Raw genomic sequence first — 17,146 nt, forward strand, 5'->3', positions numbered from 1 at the left:
TCCGTGCGTACCCTCAGTGTTCTGACCCTCTTCTGAGAGGTATCAAAATACACATATGTAAAAAGGGTCGGTCACGCCTGAGGTCAGAGACTGACCTGGAGAAGCCGCAGGCGTAGGGGCAGACGTGTAGTTGATCCAGGATGGCTGGATAGGGTTCCTAGACATGTAAGATACCCTTGGAGCATGCGCCCAAAGGCGTGACCAGAATAACAGAGGATTGTGTAGAAGGTAAGTCTTTTATTAAGCACGCAGGTAAAGCAATCACAGCGCAGGTGCAGTGCTGTAACTAGACATTATAGCGCTGTGTGCAGGAAATGGCATCGGTGCCCCCCTCCTTATTTAAAATAGGGCCAGTGCCTGTCGTAGACACGTGCCAAAAATATAGGGACGCAACTTCATGAGGAAGGGGTGTGGCCACAAAATAATACCAATTCATAAATACGGTGCACAGTAGTCTTCATTATTAAAATTCCACCGCACAGTAGCGTCAGTACACCAGGTACAGACCCTTTTACACATTACGGTGGGCAGAGCTCCATTTTACACATTACGCCGAGTAGAGTCCCCCTTTTACACATTACGCCGGGTAGAGTCCCCCTTTTACACATTACGCCGGGTAGAGTCCCCCTTTTACACATTACGCCGGGTAGAGTCCCCCTTTTACACATTACGCCAGGTAGAGTCCCCCTTTTACACATTACGCCGGGTAGAGTCCCCCTTTCACACATTACGCCGGGTAGAGTCCCCCTTTCACACATTACGCCGGGTAGAGTCCCCCTTTCACACATTACGCCAGGTAGAGTCCCCCTTTCACACATTACGCCGGGTAGAGTCCCCCTTTCACACATTACGCCGGGTAGAGTCCCCCTTTCACACATTACGCCGGGTAGAGTCCCCCTTTCACACATTACGCCAGGTAGAGTCCCCCTTTCACACATTACGCCAGGTAGAGTCCCCCATAAACACATTACGCCAGGTAGAGTCCCCCTTTCACACATTACGCCAGGTAGAGTCCCCCTTTCACACATTACGCCAGGTAGAGTCCCCCTTTCACACATTACGCCAGGTAGAGTCCCCCTTTCACACATTACGCCAGGTAGAGTCCCCCTTTCACACATTACGCCAGGTAGAGTCCCCCTTTCACACATTACGCCAGGTAGTGCCCCCTTTTACACATTACAGCAGACAGTGCCATAACTAGACCTATCGGTGCCTTGTGCCAGAAAGAGAATTGGTGCACCCTCCCCCCATATACGAAACAGGAAAATTGCATGCTGCAGGCATACGCCAAAAACAATTCATGGGGAAAGGGCGTGGCCACAAAAGGAACCAATTCACATTACACCACACAGAGCCCCTATTATAAAATGTATGTAATTTAAAGCCCCTTATATAAAGTATATGCAATGCACTGACTGGTCTTAGTACCAGTGTAGAGAGAGAGGGGGCTCAGAAGCACTTGCCACTTGTACTACACTTGTGTTGCTTTTTTTCCTACCTGGCATCGGTGGTATGGGCATATAGTGGTTGCTGCTGTGGGTATGTTTGAGTGGGTGTGTGGAATATAAGTAGGAAGAGCGCGGCCCCTCTTTCCCTCTCTGACCACCCTCCCCACCCCGGCCGGGACCCAACCAAAGACTGTGCGCAGCGGACCCAGGCTCCGACATACTAACAGTTGCCGCTCCGGACCCTGCAGTTCGAGCGACGGCTCCTCCGAGTGATAGCACCACTCCGGTTCCTGCAGTAATAGCCCAGCAGCTGGTGGTGCATACAAAGAGGATGGCAGGTGGGTGCGGACGGTTGCGCCCACAGGGCTATTGCGCTGTGTGCCACGCACCGTCCGCCCACACCTAGTTAGGGCCCTGGGCAGATGGTAGTAGACTCAAATATCAGCAATCAGTTTACCCCAATGGAAGCACAGATAGGTATCACAGTCAGTAATAGTCCTCAGTGCACAGAAGACGGATAAATGCTGGTGGTAATAATATGCATCAATATGGTGGCAATCATGGAAGATGCAGTGGCATGCCCTTCAGCTGGCAGGTACAGGACCTTTTTTTATGGTCTGTACCGATTTTTGGCTCTCCAAACTTCCCATTGAAAGTACAGGAAAAGGGGCGTGGTCACATCCCCTTTATCCGTGGCCACGCCCCCTTTCCTGATTTGTACCGATTTTTAGGTGTAAAATGTTAGAGGGTGTGGCATTGCAGGTAATGGCAGTCTATAGATGCCGACAGCTAACAATGAGCCAATACTGACCAGAGAGGAGATACTGGCGGTGCAGGGTTAATGGTGAATTCCCAATGATGCTGAACCGATGGTGAGACACTGATGGCGAGGAATCGATTATGGAACACCAATGGTGACAGGAATCGATGATGGGCCACCGATGGTGACAGGAATCGATGATGGGCCACCGATGGTGACAGGAATCGATGATGGGCCACCGATGGTGACAGGAATCGATGATGGGTCACCGATGGTGACAGTAATCGATGATGGGCCACCGATGGTGACAGTAATCGATGATGGGCCACCGATGGTGACAGGAATCGATGATGGAATAGCAAAAGCAACCAGAATTGATGATGGGTCACTGTTGGTATTGGGAATGATGATGGGTCACCGATGGTATCAGGAACAATGCTGGAACATCGATTGAGTCAGGCAGCACTGCTGGATGGAAACTGGTGCAGGTCTCTGTAAGTGAACGGAATCACAGGAGCTGGTAACCTGGAACTGCAGAGCAGAGAGCACACCCGTAGACAGCAGAGACACCCAGCGCTGGGTTACACACAGGAGCTGGTAACCTGGAACTGCAGAGCAGAGAGCACACCCGCAGACAGCAGAGACACCCAGCACTGGGTTACACACAGGAGCTGGTAACCTGGAACTGCAGAGCAGAGAGCACACCCGCAGACAGCAGAGACACCCAGCACTGGGTTACACACAGGAGCCGGTAACCTGGAACTGCAGAGCAGAGAGCACACCCGCAGACAGCAGAGACACCCAGCACTGGGTTACACACAGGAGCTTGTAACCTGGAACTGCAGAGCAGAGAGCACACCCGCAGACAGCAGAGACACCCAGCACTGGGTTACACACAGGAGCTTGTAACCTGGAACTGCAGAGCAGAGAGCACACCCGCAGACAGCAGAGACACCCAGCACTGGGTTACACACAGGAGCCGGTAACCTGGAACTGCAGAGCAGAGAGCACACCCGCAGACAGCAGAGACACCCAGCACTGGGTTACACACAGGAGCCGGTAACCTGGAACTGCAGAGCAGAGAGCACACCCGCAGACAGCAGAGACACCCAGCACTGGGTTACACACAGGAGCCGGTAACCTGGAACTGCAGAGCAGAGAGCACACCCGCAGACAGCAGAGACACCCAGCACTGGGTTACACACAGGAGATGGTAACCTGGAACTGCAGAGCAGAGAGCACACCCGCAGACAGCAGAGACACCCAGCACTGGGTTACACACCCGGTGCACTGACAACCAGGAAGTGCTGTCACAGGAAACTTATACCCACTGGGGAGTGGTGATTGGCTGAGCAATCAGCTAGGAAGGAGACTGAAGAGGATTGGCTGTAGAGACTCATGTGATCTGACCAAACATGGCTGCTCCCATATTTGGATATTGGAGGGAAAGTCTGTTTGGAAACAGCTTGCTTGTGGCCTACAGTAATGGCGGAGGCCGCAGGGAGCTGAGAGCGACATCCGCCCGGACAGGAGGCGCATACTGCACGGCCGCAGCATCAGCAGTACCGGGTGACCTCAGGAGCAACTGTGGGGGCGCCGCACGCAAACAGCGCAGACGATAACCGGACAGTCTGGAGAGACACCTGAGAGGTAAGTACATGTGTCACCTGGATCATGACAGGGTGGCTCGGATCCAGTAGAATGTTCCTAATTCTCTTTTCAACCCAAGATCCATAAAGCTCATGAATGGTGGCAACCGCAGTCCAGTGGTTTTACTTGCTGTCCTTACCGTGCGCTCCAATGTGCCCCGCTCCGATGTGCCCCGCTCCGATGTGCCCCGCTCCGATGTGCCCTGCTCCGATGTGCCCTGCTCCGATGCGTCCCACTCTGATGCGTCCCACTCTGATGCGTCCCACTCCGATGTACCCCGCTCCGATGCGCCCCGCTCCGGTGCAGTGCAGTTGCCATACCAAACAGTGATGCCAAAGGTCAGAACTATATATATATATATATATATATATATATATAAATATAAACAGTGTAACACGGTTGCTGTTCTCACCTGCAGCCCTCAGACGCCTCTAGAAAAAGAAACGTCATTCTGCTCATTTCTAGCCCATGTCAGGTCTGATGAAGCCTGGGTACCCGGACATGTCAGGTCTGATGAAGCCCGGGTACCCGGACATGTCAGGTCTGATGAAGCCTGGGTACCCGGACATGTCAGGTCTGATGAAGCCTGGGTACCCGGACATGTCAGGTCTGATGAAGCCTGGGTACCCGGACATGTCAGGTCTGATGAAGCCTGGGTACCCGGACATGTCAGGTCTGATGAAGCCTGGGTACCCGGACATGTCAGGTCTGATGAAGCCTGGGTACCCGGACATGTCAGGTCTGATGAAGCCTGGGTACCCGGACATGTCAGGTCTGATGAAGTCTGGGTACCCGGACATGTCAGGTCTGATGAAGCCTGGGTACCCGGACATGTCAGGTCTGATGAAGCCTGGGTACCCGGACATGTCAGGTCTGATGAAGCCTGGGTACCCGGACATGTCAGGTCTGATGAAGCCTGGGTACCCGGACATGTCAGGTCTGATGAAGCCTGGGTACCCGGACATGTCAGGTCTGATGAAGCCTGGGTACCCGGACATGTCAGGTCTGATGAAGCCTGGGTACCCGGACATGTCAGGTCTGATGAAGCCCGGGTACCCGGACATGTCAGGTCTGATGAAGCCTGGGTACCCGGACATGTCAGGTCTGATGAAGCCTGGGTACCCGGACATGTCAGGTCTGATGAAGCCCGGGTACCCGGACGTGTCAGGTCTGATGAAGCCTGGGTACCCGGACATGTCAGGTGACTCCGCTGTCTCGGCTCCCAGACCATGGATGGACACTGGTCATTTTGCTTGTGGCACAACTGGTTGGAGCAGTGTGGCGGACGAGCCGTGCGACCGCTGCGGCACTTTGTCCCTCAGTCTGCTCCCCCTCCTCCATCTTTCCTAGCACTCCGCTCGGGGGCCCAGTTAATGATGCGGTTGTGTCTATGTTGTCATTCCACCCCCTTCGCCTTCCATGTGCTGCAGCTGTACCTGCTTCTAGCTGATTAGAGGAAGGAATCACCTGACAGAAATCCAGCTGTCAATTGGATCCTGAGCAGTCAGCTGACAGAGACTGTCATGGCGATGTCCATAGCTGGTTTTGGGGGGAAGTCCGGCGTGGTGTGCGCACGTGCAGATGTTATGGCCGCAGGCTCTGAGAGCGCAGCGCTGTGCCTGGTGACCACTGGGCTCAGAGAGGTGTGTAGTACAATGACAATGATTGCTGTGTAGGCGCAGCATGGAGAGACTGGCTGAATTCAGTATTCACACAGGAGGCTAATCAGCACAGGTGCAGCTCGTTAGCAGCTCTTCATAGTGATCTCAGCACACTGGGAACTCATGGCACTGACGAGCTGTTTATCCCAGTGAGCAGAATACACAGGAATCAGGACAGATGGCAGAGGTAATAGGCCCTACACACTGGCCGATTTTTGGAAAGATATGAACGATCTCGTCCATATTTGCCTGCACTTCAATGCAGCCGGGTGACGGGGGGAGTGAAGAAACTTCACTCCCCCCGTCACTGCCCCCCCCCCCCGCCGCCGGGTCGCTCGTCGGCCGTATCGGCCGTCGGGCACCTCGGCGGCGCATCGTCTAATGAGTAGGGCCCATAAGTCACCAAGCGGTACTAATATAGAGCCTAATTCAGACCTGATTGCAGCAGCAAATGTGTTAGCTAATGGGCAAAACCATGTGCACTGGGGGGGAGATGTAACATGTGCACTGCAGGGGGAAAGGTGTAACATGTGCACTGCAGGGGGGGCAGATGTAACATGTGCACTGCAGGGGGTGGCAGATGTAACATGTGCACTGCAGGGGGTGGCAGATGTAACATGTGCACTGCAGGGGGTGGCAGATGTAACATGTGCACTGCAGGGGGTGGCAGATGTAACATGTGCACTGCAGGGGGTGGCAGATGTAACATGTGCACTGCAGGGGGTGGCAGATGTAACATGTGCACTGCAGGGGGTGGCAGATGTAACATGTGCACTGCAGGGGGTGGCAGATGTAACATGTGCACTGCAGGGGGTGGCAGATGTAACATGTGCACTGCAGGGGGGGCAGATGTAACATGTGCACTGCAGGGGGGGCAGATGTAACATTTGCACTGCAGGGGGGGGCAGACGTAACATGTGCAGAGAGAGTTAGATTTGGGTGGGTTATATTGTTTCTGTGCAGGGTAAATACTGGCTGCTTTATTGTTACACTGCAATTTAGATTTCAGTTTGAACACACCCCACCCAAATCTAACTCTCTCTGCACATGTTATATCTGCCCCCCCTGCAGTGCACATGTTACATCTGCCCCCCCCCTGCAGTGCACATGTTACATCTGCCCCCTCCCCCTGCAGTGCACATGTTACATCTGCCCCCCCTCCCCCCCCCTGCAGTGCACATGTTACATCTGCCCCCCCTCCCTCCCCTGCAGTGCACATGTTACATCTGCCCCCCCTCCTCCCCTGCAGTGCACATGTTACATCTGCCCCCCCTCCCCCCCTGCAGTGCACATATTACATCTGCCCCCCTCTCCCCCCTGCAGTGCACATGTTACATCTGCCCCCCCTCCCCCCCTGCAGTGCACATGTTACATCTGCCCCCCCCTCTCCCCTGCAGTGCACATGTTACATCTGCCCCCCCTCCCCCCTGCAGTACACGTTACATCTGCCCCCCCTCCCCCCCTGCAGTGCACATGTTACATCTGCCCCCCCTCCCTCCTGCAGTGCACATATTACATCTGCCCCCCCTCCCCCCTGCAGTGCACATGTTACATCTTCCCCCCCTGCAGTGCACATGTTACATCTGCCCCCCCCTCCCCCCTGCAGTGCACATGTTACATCTGCCCCCCCCTCCCCCCTGCAGTGCACATGTTACATCTGCCCCCCCTCCCCCCCCTGCAGTGCACATGCTACATCTGCCCCCCCCTGCAGTGCACATGTTACATCTGCCCCCCCCTCCCCCCTGCAGTGCACATGTTACATCTTCCCCCTCCTCCCCCCTGCAGTGCACATGTTACATCTGCCCCCCCTCCCCCCCCTGCAGTGCACATGTTACATCTGCCCCCCCCTCCCCCCTGCAGTGCACATGTTACATCTGCCCCCCCCCTCCCCCTGCAGTGCACATGTTACATCTGCCCCCCCTCCCCCCTGCAGTGCACATGTTACATCTGCCCCCCCCTGCACTGCACATGTTTCATCTGCCCCCTCCTCCCCCCTGCAGTGCACATGTTACATCTGCCCCCCCCCCCTCCCCCCCTGCAGTGCACGTTACATCTGCCCCCCTCCCCCCTGCAGTGCACATGTTACATCTGCCCCCCCCTCCCCCCTGCAGTGCACATATTACATCTGCCCCCCCTCCCCCCTGCAGTGCACATGTTACATCTGCCCCCCCTCCCCCCTGCAGTGCACATGTTACATCTGCCCCCCCCTCCCCCCTGCAGTGCACATATTACATCTGCCCCCCCCCTCCCCCCTGCAGTGCACATATTACATCTGCCCCCCCCTCCCCCCTGCAGTGCACATATTACATCTGCCCCCCTCCCCCCTGCAGTGCACATGTTACATCTGCCCCCCTCCCCCCTGCAGTGCACATATTACATCTGCCCCCCCCTGCAGTGCACATGTTACATCTGCCACCCCCCCTCCCCCCTGCAGTGCACATATTACATCTGCCCCCCCCCCCCCTGCAGTGCACATGTTACATCTGCCCCCCCCTCCCCCCTGCAGTGCACATATTACATCTGCCCCCCCCCCTGCACTGCACATGGTTTTGCACAACTACTAACAAATTAGCTGCTATCAGGTCTGAATCAGGTCCTTCGTCAGGATTGTGAGTGTCGGGAATATGATGGACAAAACCAAATCTGTCAAAGTAAAAAGTGCAGCTATGGCATTAGGGGGACTCAGCGGTGATGTGGGAATCCTCAGCGACGCCCTGGTCAGAGATTTGGCCAAATCTCTGACCAGGGCGTCGCTGAGGATTCCTACAGGACGGTGCCCAGGTTATTTGCACATCAGGAGAGTCCAGTCCCTCATCTGTGGAGATTAATAAAGGGAGAACCACCATCATCACTGCGTGGGATAGAGGGAGCACTCCAGGACCCCGCTAGGTGGAATACCCGGCTGACATACCACCAGGGACTTGGTAACTATACTCCTCAAACCTGGACACCATTTAATACGTATGCTCTACAAGACGTTTCATCTTTCAGCAATAATTGCATATGCCGGCATTTTGCACAAAGACTGCCCTGAAGTGATTAACTGCGAGTCAGAGATTGGCTTATTAACGCTCAGTATTAATATGTTCCTATTGGCCAGATTTGAGCCAGATCGTTTTAATGTGTATTTATATTATTTTCAAAAACAATTATAAAACTGTGAATTTCTTCATGTGAGCGCAGTTGGTATTTTTTGTTTGTCCATATTCTATTCCATTGGGGTGAACGACTATCACCTCTCCCAACAGCAGCTTGGAGAACCAGCTCCGTTACCGCGCCTGTTCTTTTTACCATTTATGGTAAATTCACTGTTTCCCAGACTGCGTTTGTGTTTTACACTTACTTCCTTAATATTTATATTATGAATCTAGTAATCTGAATGTTTACGGCAACAATGTGGGAGAGTATGCACAGAGTATGGGTGTACGCTTTTGTTGTGCACGCATTTGGCGCCAAAAATAAATTCACAGATTTTAAATAGCTTTTTTCCTGCTTACCTTACGGGTTCTACCAGCATCCCTACAAATCATACAGAGCAGACACCATCTAATCAGCAATTAAGTAGGGTTTTCAGTGTATCCACCGACCAAGAAAAGGATACGTAGGATCCCTGTCCACCCTTATGCTGATAGATTAAGTCTGCTTGTGACCTGTTAAGCAGTGAAAATGTGGAAAACCAGATGATGCCCCCAGTTGATAAAGCTGATTATCTTTACAGGAATGAAAGCTATACCTTAAACATACCTTAAATACACTTTAAACCTTTAGCCGCTGTGGCCGCTATACTTAATTCACACTCTACGCACCTTTTACGCTATTAGCGTACAGAGTCCCGTACAGTGTACGGACTTTGCGTACACACGCCGCGCTGACGGTACAAAGTACTCACAGCGCGTACACAGCCAGAGATACACCGCAAACCCTTAACCACTATGCAATGCAATGATAACACACTTTAAACCTTATGCAGCAATGCAGTGAGATGCTATTACACTTTAAACCTTATGCAGCAATGCAGTGAGATGCTCTTACACTTTAAACCTTATGCAGCAATGCAGTGAGATGCTATTACACTTTAAACCTTATGCAGCAATGCAGTATGATGCTATTACACTTTAAACCTTATGCAGCAATGCAGTGAGATGCTCTTACACTTTAAACCTTATGCAGCAATGCAGTGAGATGCTCTTACACTTTAAACCTTATGCAGCAATGCAGTGTGATGCTATTACACTTTAAACCTTATGCAGCAATGCAGTGAGATGCTATTACACTTTAAACCTTATGCAGCAATGCAGTGTGATGCTATTACACTTTAAACCTTAGCAGGGAAAGAAATACACCACAACAATTGTGATTTTACCACTGGGTTCCGACACCACAGTGGATTATTTCTGAAAGGGGGTTTACAATACAAATTATACACTACAATACAAGATAATATAACAGAATAATGGCTACAGTCAATGTACATACGTGATTGGAATCGCTTGCGCAACCTGGCCGGTCCCCGGTCATCTGATAGATACTTTGTGAGTCTTGTGCCAGGCCGGGCTGCAGCAGGCTTTATTTATACAATTCTTCCAAGAGCAATACAATGGATACTGTAATCCCTTTGTCCATTGGACACAGGAATGCACTTTTACAGTACAGGAGAGGTCATAGGTCGGTTTGAATAGGTGGGCGATGTCTTTCTCAACTGCTCTTGTGGGTGGTCTCCTCTGGATTCCCGCCGCATACATAATATACAGTAAATACAGTTTATATCTATATTCTGCTTCTGCACATAACTATCCGCAGGAACATGGGATCTTCCGCAGGCCAACACCGGAATGTTACCCTTAAAATACCCTACAGCTGGATACCAAACACCACCTTATAACCTTAGTCTGCCCCCTCTTATCCTGTAAAGGTGAATCCCTTTGTTCTGCAACCATTTAAACAGCTATAACTTTCTGATGTGGTGCAAGGAGACTATGTGTACATTGTGCACTATTTGGATTAAATATGTAATGTGTTCTGATGGCCCTCCATGCGTACACAAACTCTGCCGTAAATACCCATACCACGCGCCGATGCACAGGACCGCGGGAGCGAACATACGCAAATTGCGGATATGTGCACGCACGGCAGAACAAGTGCACCCGCAGTGGGCATGTGTGTGCAGTTTGTACGTGATGTGTGTTCTGCAATATTTTTCGACTTTGACAGGCCAGACTTCTCGCCGCAAGCTGCAGTAGCGTGGTTTGGCTGTAAAGACACCGCGAGGTGCTGGGCAGTGAGGAGGCGTGTGGATTGACGTCAGAGGCCGAAGGGGAAACGTGGTGGTGGAGACCAATAACGTTTTTTTTAAAAGGCCAAAAAAAAAATGCTTTAGCCACACACTGCCTGGCCAGAGGACGCGTTCCGGACTGGCGGCTTCAGGAGACGAAAAGGGACAGCAGAGGCAATCATACATTGCCTCTGCTCTTCGTCTCCCATTCACTACTGCGGGGAAGCAGTAAGTGGCAGGGGCGCGCGGCGGCCAGAGCATATGGCGTTAACACGCCATTCATACATTTGTGTGCAGCGCAAAATGCTGCCTTAAGGTGCGCTGTGGTCAGCAGGAACCGCAGCGCACTGTCATACATCTGCCCCGCTGTTTTGAAGAGCCTCAGCTGTGTGCGATACATACGCCTCGTCCTCCTTCCAGGTCTTAGTTGGAAGTTTTGGACTCCGAGGAGGACGAAGGTGAACTTACAGAGACCGGCGTTGTCCAGGAGGGTTACGACATAGATTCTTCTTCCAGTCCTGATCACTGTTGTGCAAAATCGCAAGGCGGCCGATTATTGAACGCATGCATACGGATCATAGTGCGCGTACGCGAGGCCAAACTGCAAAAAAATCCCGTCTCTTTTGATGACTAGGCAAATGCAGGCTGATTGACAGGAGGTTTTCTGGGAGTGTCAGGAAAAATGCAGGCGTTCCCAAGCGTTGTCAGGGCGGGTGTGTGACGTCCGCGTCGGCCCCCATCAGCCTGGTTCTTCCACACTGTTGGGGTAAGTCCTGGGCTGGGCACACACTGGAAAATCATTAGATGGTGAGGGAGTTGCGAACAGACTTTCAGCGTTTGCAAAGCTTTTTCCATGGCGTACGCAGACGTGCATGGGGCGGTTTTTCACTCTGTCTGGGCGGCGAATTATCCAATCGTAAATCTCTCCAAATTCGCAGAGGAGCGATCCGGTCTGAATTAGGCCCCATGTGTGAAACGCTGCAGTAGTACGTTTGGCTAAACACACGGCTCTTCCTGTTCAGGACATGGCGTCCTTTAAAGATCCACTAGATAAAAGGTAAAGATTGTCTCAAGTACATTTTCTGCAGTGGGGTACACTGGGGTTCCACAGGGAATAACATCGGGAAGTAGAGTTGGATCTTGATCCGAGGCACCAACAGGCTAAAGCTTTGACTGTTCCCAGGATGCATTGCACCGCCTTCTCTATATCCCCGCCTCCAGGCACTGGAGCTCAGTGTGTAAGTTGGTGACTGCAGTGCAGGCAGGTAACAGGGAGGGCTGCGCCGGGCAGCACTGAAAAGAGATTTTCTGACAAGAAAGAAGACTACAAGGACCGCAGCACAGGCTCTAGATGGAATGTCATGCTGACATATCATACTGCGGCTCCCTCACCTCCCCCAGCGCGCTGTATACTCCCGCGCCCTGGTAGCCGGGTACTTACAGCGGAGGCGCTCTGGTCACTTCAAGGCACACATACCACCTCTGCTCTCCTGGATCGCGTGGCCTCATCAAGGGAGGAGGTAAGAGGGTCTCCCTGGCGGGACCTGTTGAAAACCGCAATCCGGCGCGGTCTCTAGAAGACGGGCCGTGCGAGCTGGCGTGGACACTGTGTCCGTATAGGGACCCCACTAGACCACCAGGGCAAGGGGCACAGGTCTGATTACCGCGTACAAGTTTAATAGGCCCCGCAGCACCCGGTGGTGAAGTCCAGCAAGGGGATAAGGCTCTGACCTGTAGCCCCTCCCCCAGGCGCCATCTACAGCAAATGTTCCCGCCCTGGAGCTGCATCTCTCTCTCTCTCTCCCTCACTCCGTGTCAGCGTTTGGGCGCCATTACACATAGCTGCGCTGATTCTGGGACTGCTGGGTGATGTCTCCTCTGTAAAGCCGCCTGCACCATCAGCGCTGTGCAGTTACAGGACACTTATGTATTCTACATGTCGTTTAGACAGTGTTCGTTAAGAACAAGTGCATTACTACAGGGATATTTACTACAAGTACCCTGTGATATACATCCAGTGTTTACTGTGCATTATTATATCTGTGTGTGTGTGTGTATATATATATATATATATATATATATATATATATATATATATATATATATATATAGCATTACTTAGTAGTCCAGTTACTTAGTATTGCTGGTCCAGTGCAGTTTTATTATTGTTGTTGTGTGTAATAATTTCTGCATTGTACATGTGACTGTGTGTGCCTATAGCTGCTGTGTGGTCTCTATTCCGTGTATCTCACTCCTACTGCTATCCCTATATTCTGTACCCTGAGGGGGGCTAAGTGCATCAGGGTTCTCATATAATATAGTGTTTCACAGGATATACTCCTTTGGTATTTTTCTCTGTGTGTTTCAGTCACCATATACCTCTTACATTCTCTGTTTGTGCTCTGCCTTGCAGTCGCACTATACAGGGGGGTTTTGTCAGGTACTTTGTCTGCTTATCTTGTACTGTTACGCCCTAAGGTTACGCTTACATATCATGTCTTCTAAACAGGACTGTCGGTTCATGGCTGATCCTGCACCATGCAGTGCTGACGCCACGGATTGCTTGGAGGAAAAATTAGCAGCTGAGGGTTCAGGTACCGGGGGGCTCTATACCCCTCAGTCAGTCTGCAGCAACGGGGGCACACCAAGACCCACCTTGGGCTGCTTTTTCTAATTTACTGACTTTGCTAGTAACTAGACTTGCGCCCCCTGTGGGACCTCCTGTGCCACTACAGCTACATATTGTCCCTGCAGTTAATCCGCCATGGGCAGATACTCTGTCTTCTCAGTTACACCAATTAACTCAGTCTCTAGCTAAGCAAAATCCTGACTCTCGACCGTCTAAGACCAAGGGGTCATCTAAGCGGGCCATTACCTCCTCACAATCCACACATGTCTCGGATACCTCATCTGATGAAGATGGCGCTTACACTTACCCCTCAGACACTGATGCAGACGCTTCTGATGGGGAGTCTACTACACAACCTCCAAAATGTCAGGAACATCCACCTATCAGGCTGATTCTTCAAATCGTTGATGACGAAGAGCCTCCAGCTACCTCTAAGAAACCAGATAAGTTTAAACGTCAGAAGGTTACTAAATTAGTTTTACCTCATTCTGACCACTTGGTTGACATACGTCAGGAATCTTGGGAAAATCCAGGAAAGAAATTTGCTCTGTCTAAAAAGATGCTAGCCCGTAATCCCCTCGCTGCAGAGTTAAGTAAAAATTGGGAAACACTGCCACCGGTGGATTCACAAGTCGCACGTCTGGTGGTGTCCTCTGCTCTGCCTGTCACTACCGTCACCTCACTGAAAGAACTAATGGATAAGCGTGTGGAGGGTTGCTTGAAGTCTATTTACACTCTTGCCTGTGCTATGCATAGGCTTACTATTGCGGTCTCTTGGGCTGCTAAAGCTATAGAGGCCTGGGTTCAGGAAGTGGAAGCGGAACTACCGTCTGATTTTCCTGATAATGCTAGACCGTGTCCTTCATACATTATTACAGCCTCTCATTATATTCAGGAGGCGGCATCTGATGCTGGTGTCCTGGCAGCCAAAGCGTCTACTACGTCTATTCTGGCTCGCCGGATCCTCTGGTTGCGGTCCTGGTCTGAAGATCTTGACTATAAAAAGACCTTGGAGGTGATCCCTTTTAAAACATTCTTTTTGGGGAAGATCTGAACAAGATTGTTGCTGACTTAGCGCCTGCTAAGACTGCATGTCTACCTAGTACTGCTCCTTCAGCTCCGAAGGCTAAGAATACTTCCTTTCGTTCCTTTCAACCTCCAAGTAAAGCAAAGTGTCAGGCGTACCCGAAACAGGCTCGCACTTCCAAAACCTCTAAGCCCAAACCTGAATGTGCCTGGGCTGCCCGTCAGCCTGCTTCCAAACCAGACAAGCCTGCTGCATGACGGGGCGGGCCTCACCCTGGGGGATCCCAGAGTGGGAGTCCGACTTCTGCGGTTTGCTCAGGCGTGGTTACAGACCACTTTGAACGCCTGGGTAAGGGAAGTCGTTACTCACGGATACGCCATCTCTTTCAAGAAACGTCCTCCTTGTCAGTTTTGCTCAACAAACATCCCTTTGGATCAGGTAAAAGCAAAAACTCTCCACTAGGTGGAGCAATCTCTCCTGGATACAGGAGTGATGGTGCAGATGCCTCTGGCTCAGAGAGGCAGGGGGTACTATTCAACGTTGTTCCTAGTTCCGAAACCGAATGGGTCTTCCCAGCCCATTCTCAACCTCAAGTCCTTGAACAAATTTGTGAAGGTATCCAAATTCCGTTTGGAAACTCTTCACTCTATTGTTCTGGCCTTGGAGCCCATGGACTATATGATATCCCTGGACATACAGGATGCTTACCTGCATATACCTATTGCCATGTCGCATCAGCAATTCCTGCGGTTTTCTATTGGCAACCTACATTATCAATTCCAGGCCTTACCTGTCTGTCTGACCACGACTCCGAGAAACTTCACCAAGGTCATGGCGGTCATGACTGCTCTACTCCACCGTAAGGGTATAAGGATCCTGCCGTATCTGGATGACTTGTTGATCCTGGCAAACTCTCCAGAGGTTCTCCTCTGTCATCTGGAACTGTCCAATTCCTGCAAGCCCACGGGTGGCTCATCAACTGGAAGAAATCGTCCCTGCTCGGAGCATGGTGCACCTGGGGGCACTATTGGACACCCACAACCAGCGGTTGTTTTTGCCTCCAGAAAAGATCCTGAAACTTCAGGACAAGATAAGATGCTTCCTCTCTCACCCACGTGTGTCGGTACACTCGGCTATGCAAATACTAGGCCTCATGGTGTCGACTTTCAACATGGTAGAGTACGCTCAGTTTCATTAGTGACCCCCTGCAGATGTTGATACACTCCAACTGGGACGGCAGGACCCACATGATCTCCTTGACTCCGGAGGTCCGCTTGTCACTGAGCTGGTGGCTACAGGACCAACAACTGAGCAGGGGTCGTCCCTTCTGGATCTCCAACAGGGTCCTTCTGATGACGGATGCCAGTCTGCAGGGCTGGGATGCGGTGTTGGAGCAACAGTGCATGTTTTGCAGGTAACCCAGCAGGTGCACAGGTGTATTAATTAATCACTGACACATTTTAAAAGGTCCACAGGTGGAGTTAATTATGTCACTTGTGATTCTGTGAGGAGACCTGCAAAACATGCACCGTGTGGGGTCCTGAGGACCGAGTTTGAGAACCTGTGTCTTAGGAGATCTGATTCCCTCTTTGTCCTTTCTGGTTTTCACAAACGTGGCTGGCCTGCGAATAAGCAGATCTTGGCCAGATGGATTAGAATGGTGATTGCACAAGCTTATGTACAGACTGGTCTTCCAGCTCCTGCTACCATCAAAGCCCATTCTACTCGGTCTGTTGGACCTTCTTGGGCGGCTCGATGTGGTGCGACCCTTGAATAATTGTGCAAGGCGGCTACGTGGTCCTCAGTGAACACGTTCATAAGGTTCTATGCCTTTGATACTTCCTCCTCCCAGGATGCCTCCATTGGACGCCGGGTTCTTGTGCCCGCTACAGTGCGTCCCCCTCCCATGAGGAACTGCTTTAGGACATCCCCGATGTTATTCCCTGTGAAACCCCAGTGTACCCTGCTGCAGAAAAGGAGATTTATAGTAAGAACTTACCGTTGTTAAATCTCTTTCTGCGAGGTACACTGGGTTCCACAGGGCGCCCACCCTGACACACTTAGCTTCTTTGTGTTTATATGGTATTAGCCGCTGGTACCTTCTCCTGTCGTGAGAATGTGGTGTATGTGGCTACTAACGATTGTTGTCTCTCTTACCTGCTGTTGCATTGGACTGGTTAACAAAACTGAGCTCCTGTGCACGGAGGAGGGGTTATAGAGGAGACGGCGCTGTGCATCTTGGGAACAGTCAAAGCTTTTAGCCTGTTGGTGCCTCGGATCAAGATCCAACTCTACACCCCAATGTTATTGTCACGATCCGGGTATCTGGACGCCATTTCTTACCCATCAGATGCCTCCTAAGGCTGGCTCAGCGCTCCAGGACCGGATCCCATCTGTTATCCTAATGTTCACATTCCTGCATCCTCTCCTGTCTCTCTGAGACGCTGTCACAGTAACGCCTTATTACATCTGGCATGGCGTCTCCCGCGGCCTCCGCCGCCGTCCCTGAGCCTCTGCTTGCAGAGTGTCAGAGTGGCGATTACGTCAGCCGCGGCCTCCGCTGTGTCCGCGTGGTTGGATGTGCACTTGTCAGCCTGGCGTCTCCTGTCTCCAGTGGCCGGCGCCGCCATTACTGTTTTCATTACCACATGGATTACAAACCAAACTTCCCTCCAAGTGTCTGCATGGGCGCAGCCATC

The 17,146-nt window shown here is 51.7% G+C and overlaps 1 protein-coding gene across 1 annotated transcript in view; it reads left to right on the plus strand.

Annotated features, from left to right (window-relative positions):
• Positions 1-17,146, plus strand: part of DOK1 (docking protein 1) — a 103,778-nt gene that overhangs the window by 33,682 nt on the left and 52,950 nt on the right. The gene's annotated exons all lie outside the window — the stretch shown is intronic.

Source organism: Pseudophryne corroboree, chromosome 1, assembly GCF_028390025.1.
Source record: "Pseudophryne corroboree isolate aPseCor3 chromosome 1, aPseCor3.hap2, whole genome shotgun sequence".
In the NCBI taxonomy this organism is placed as follows: Eukaryota; Metazoa; Chordata; class Amphibia; order Anura; family Myobatrachidae; genus Pseudophryne; species Pseudophryne corroboree.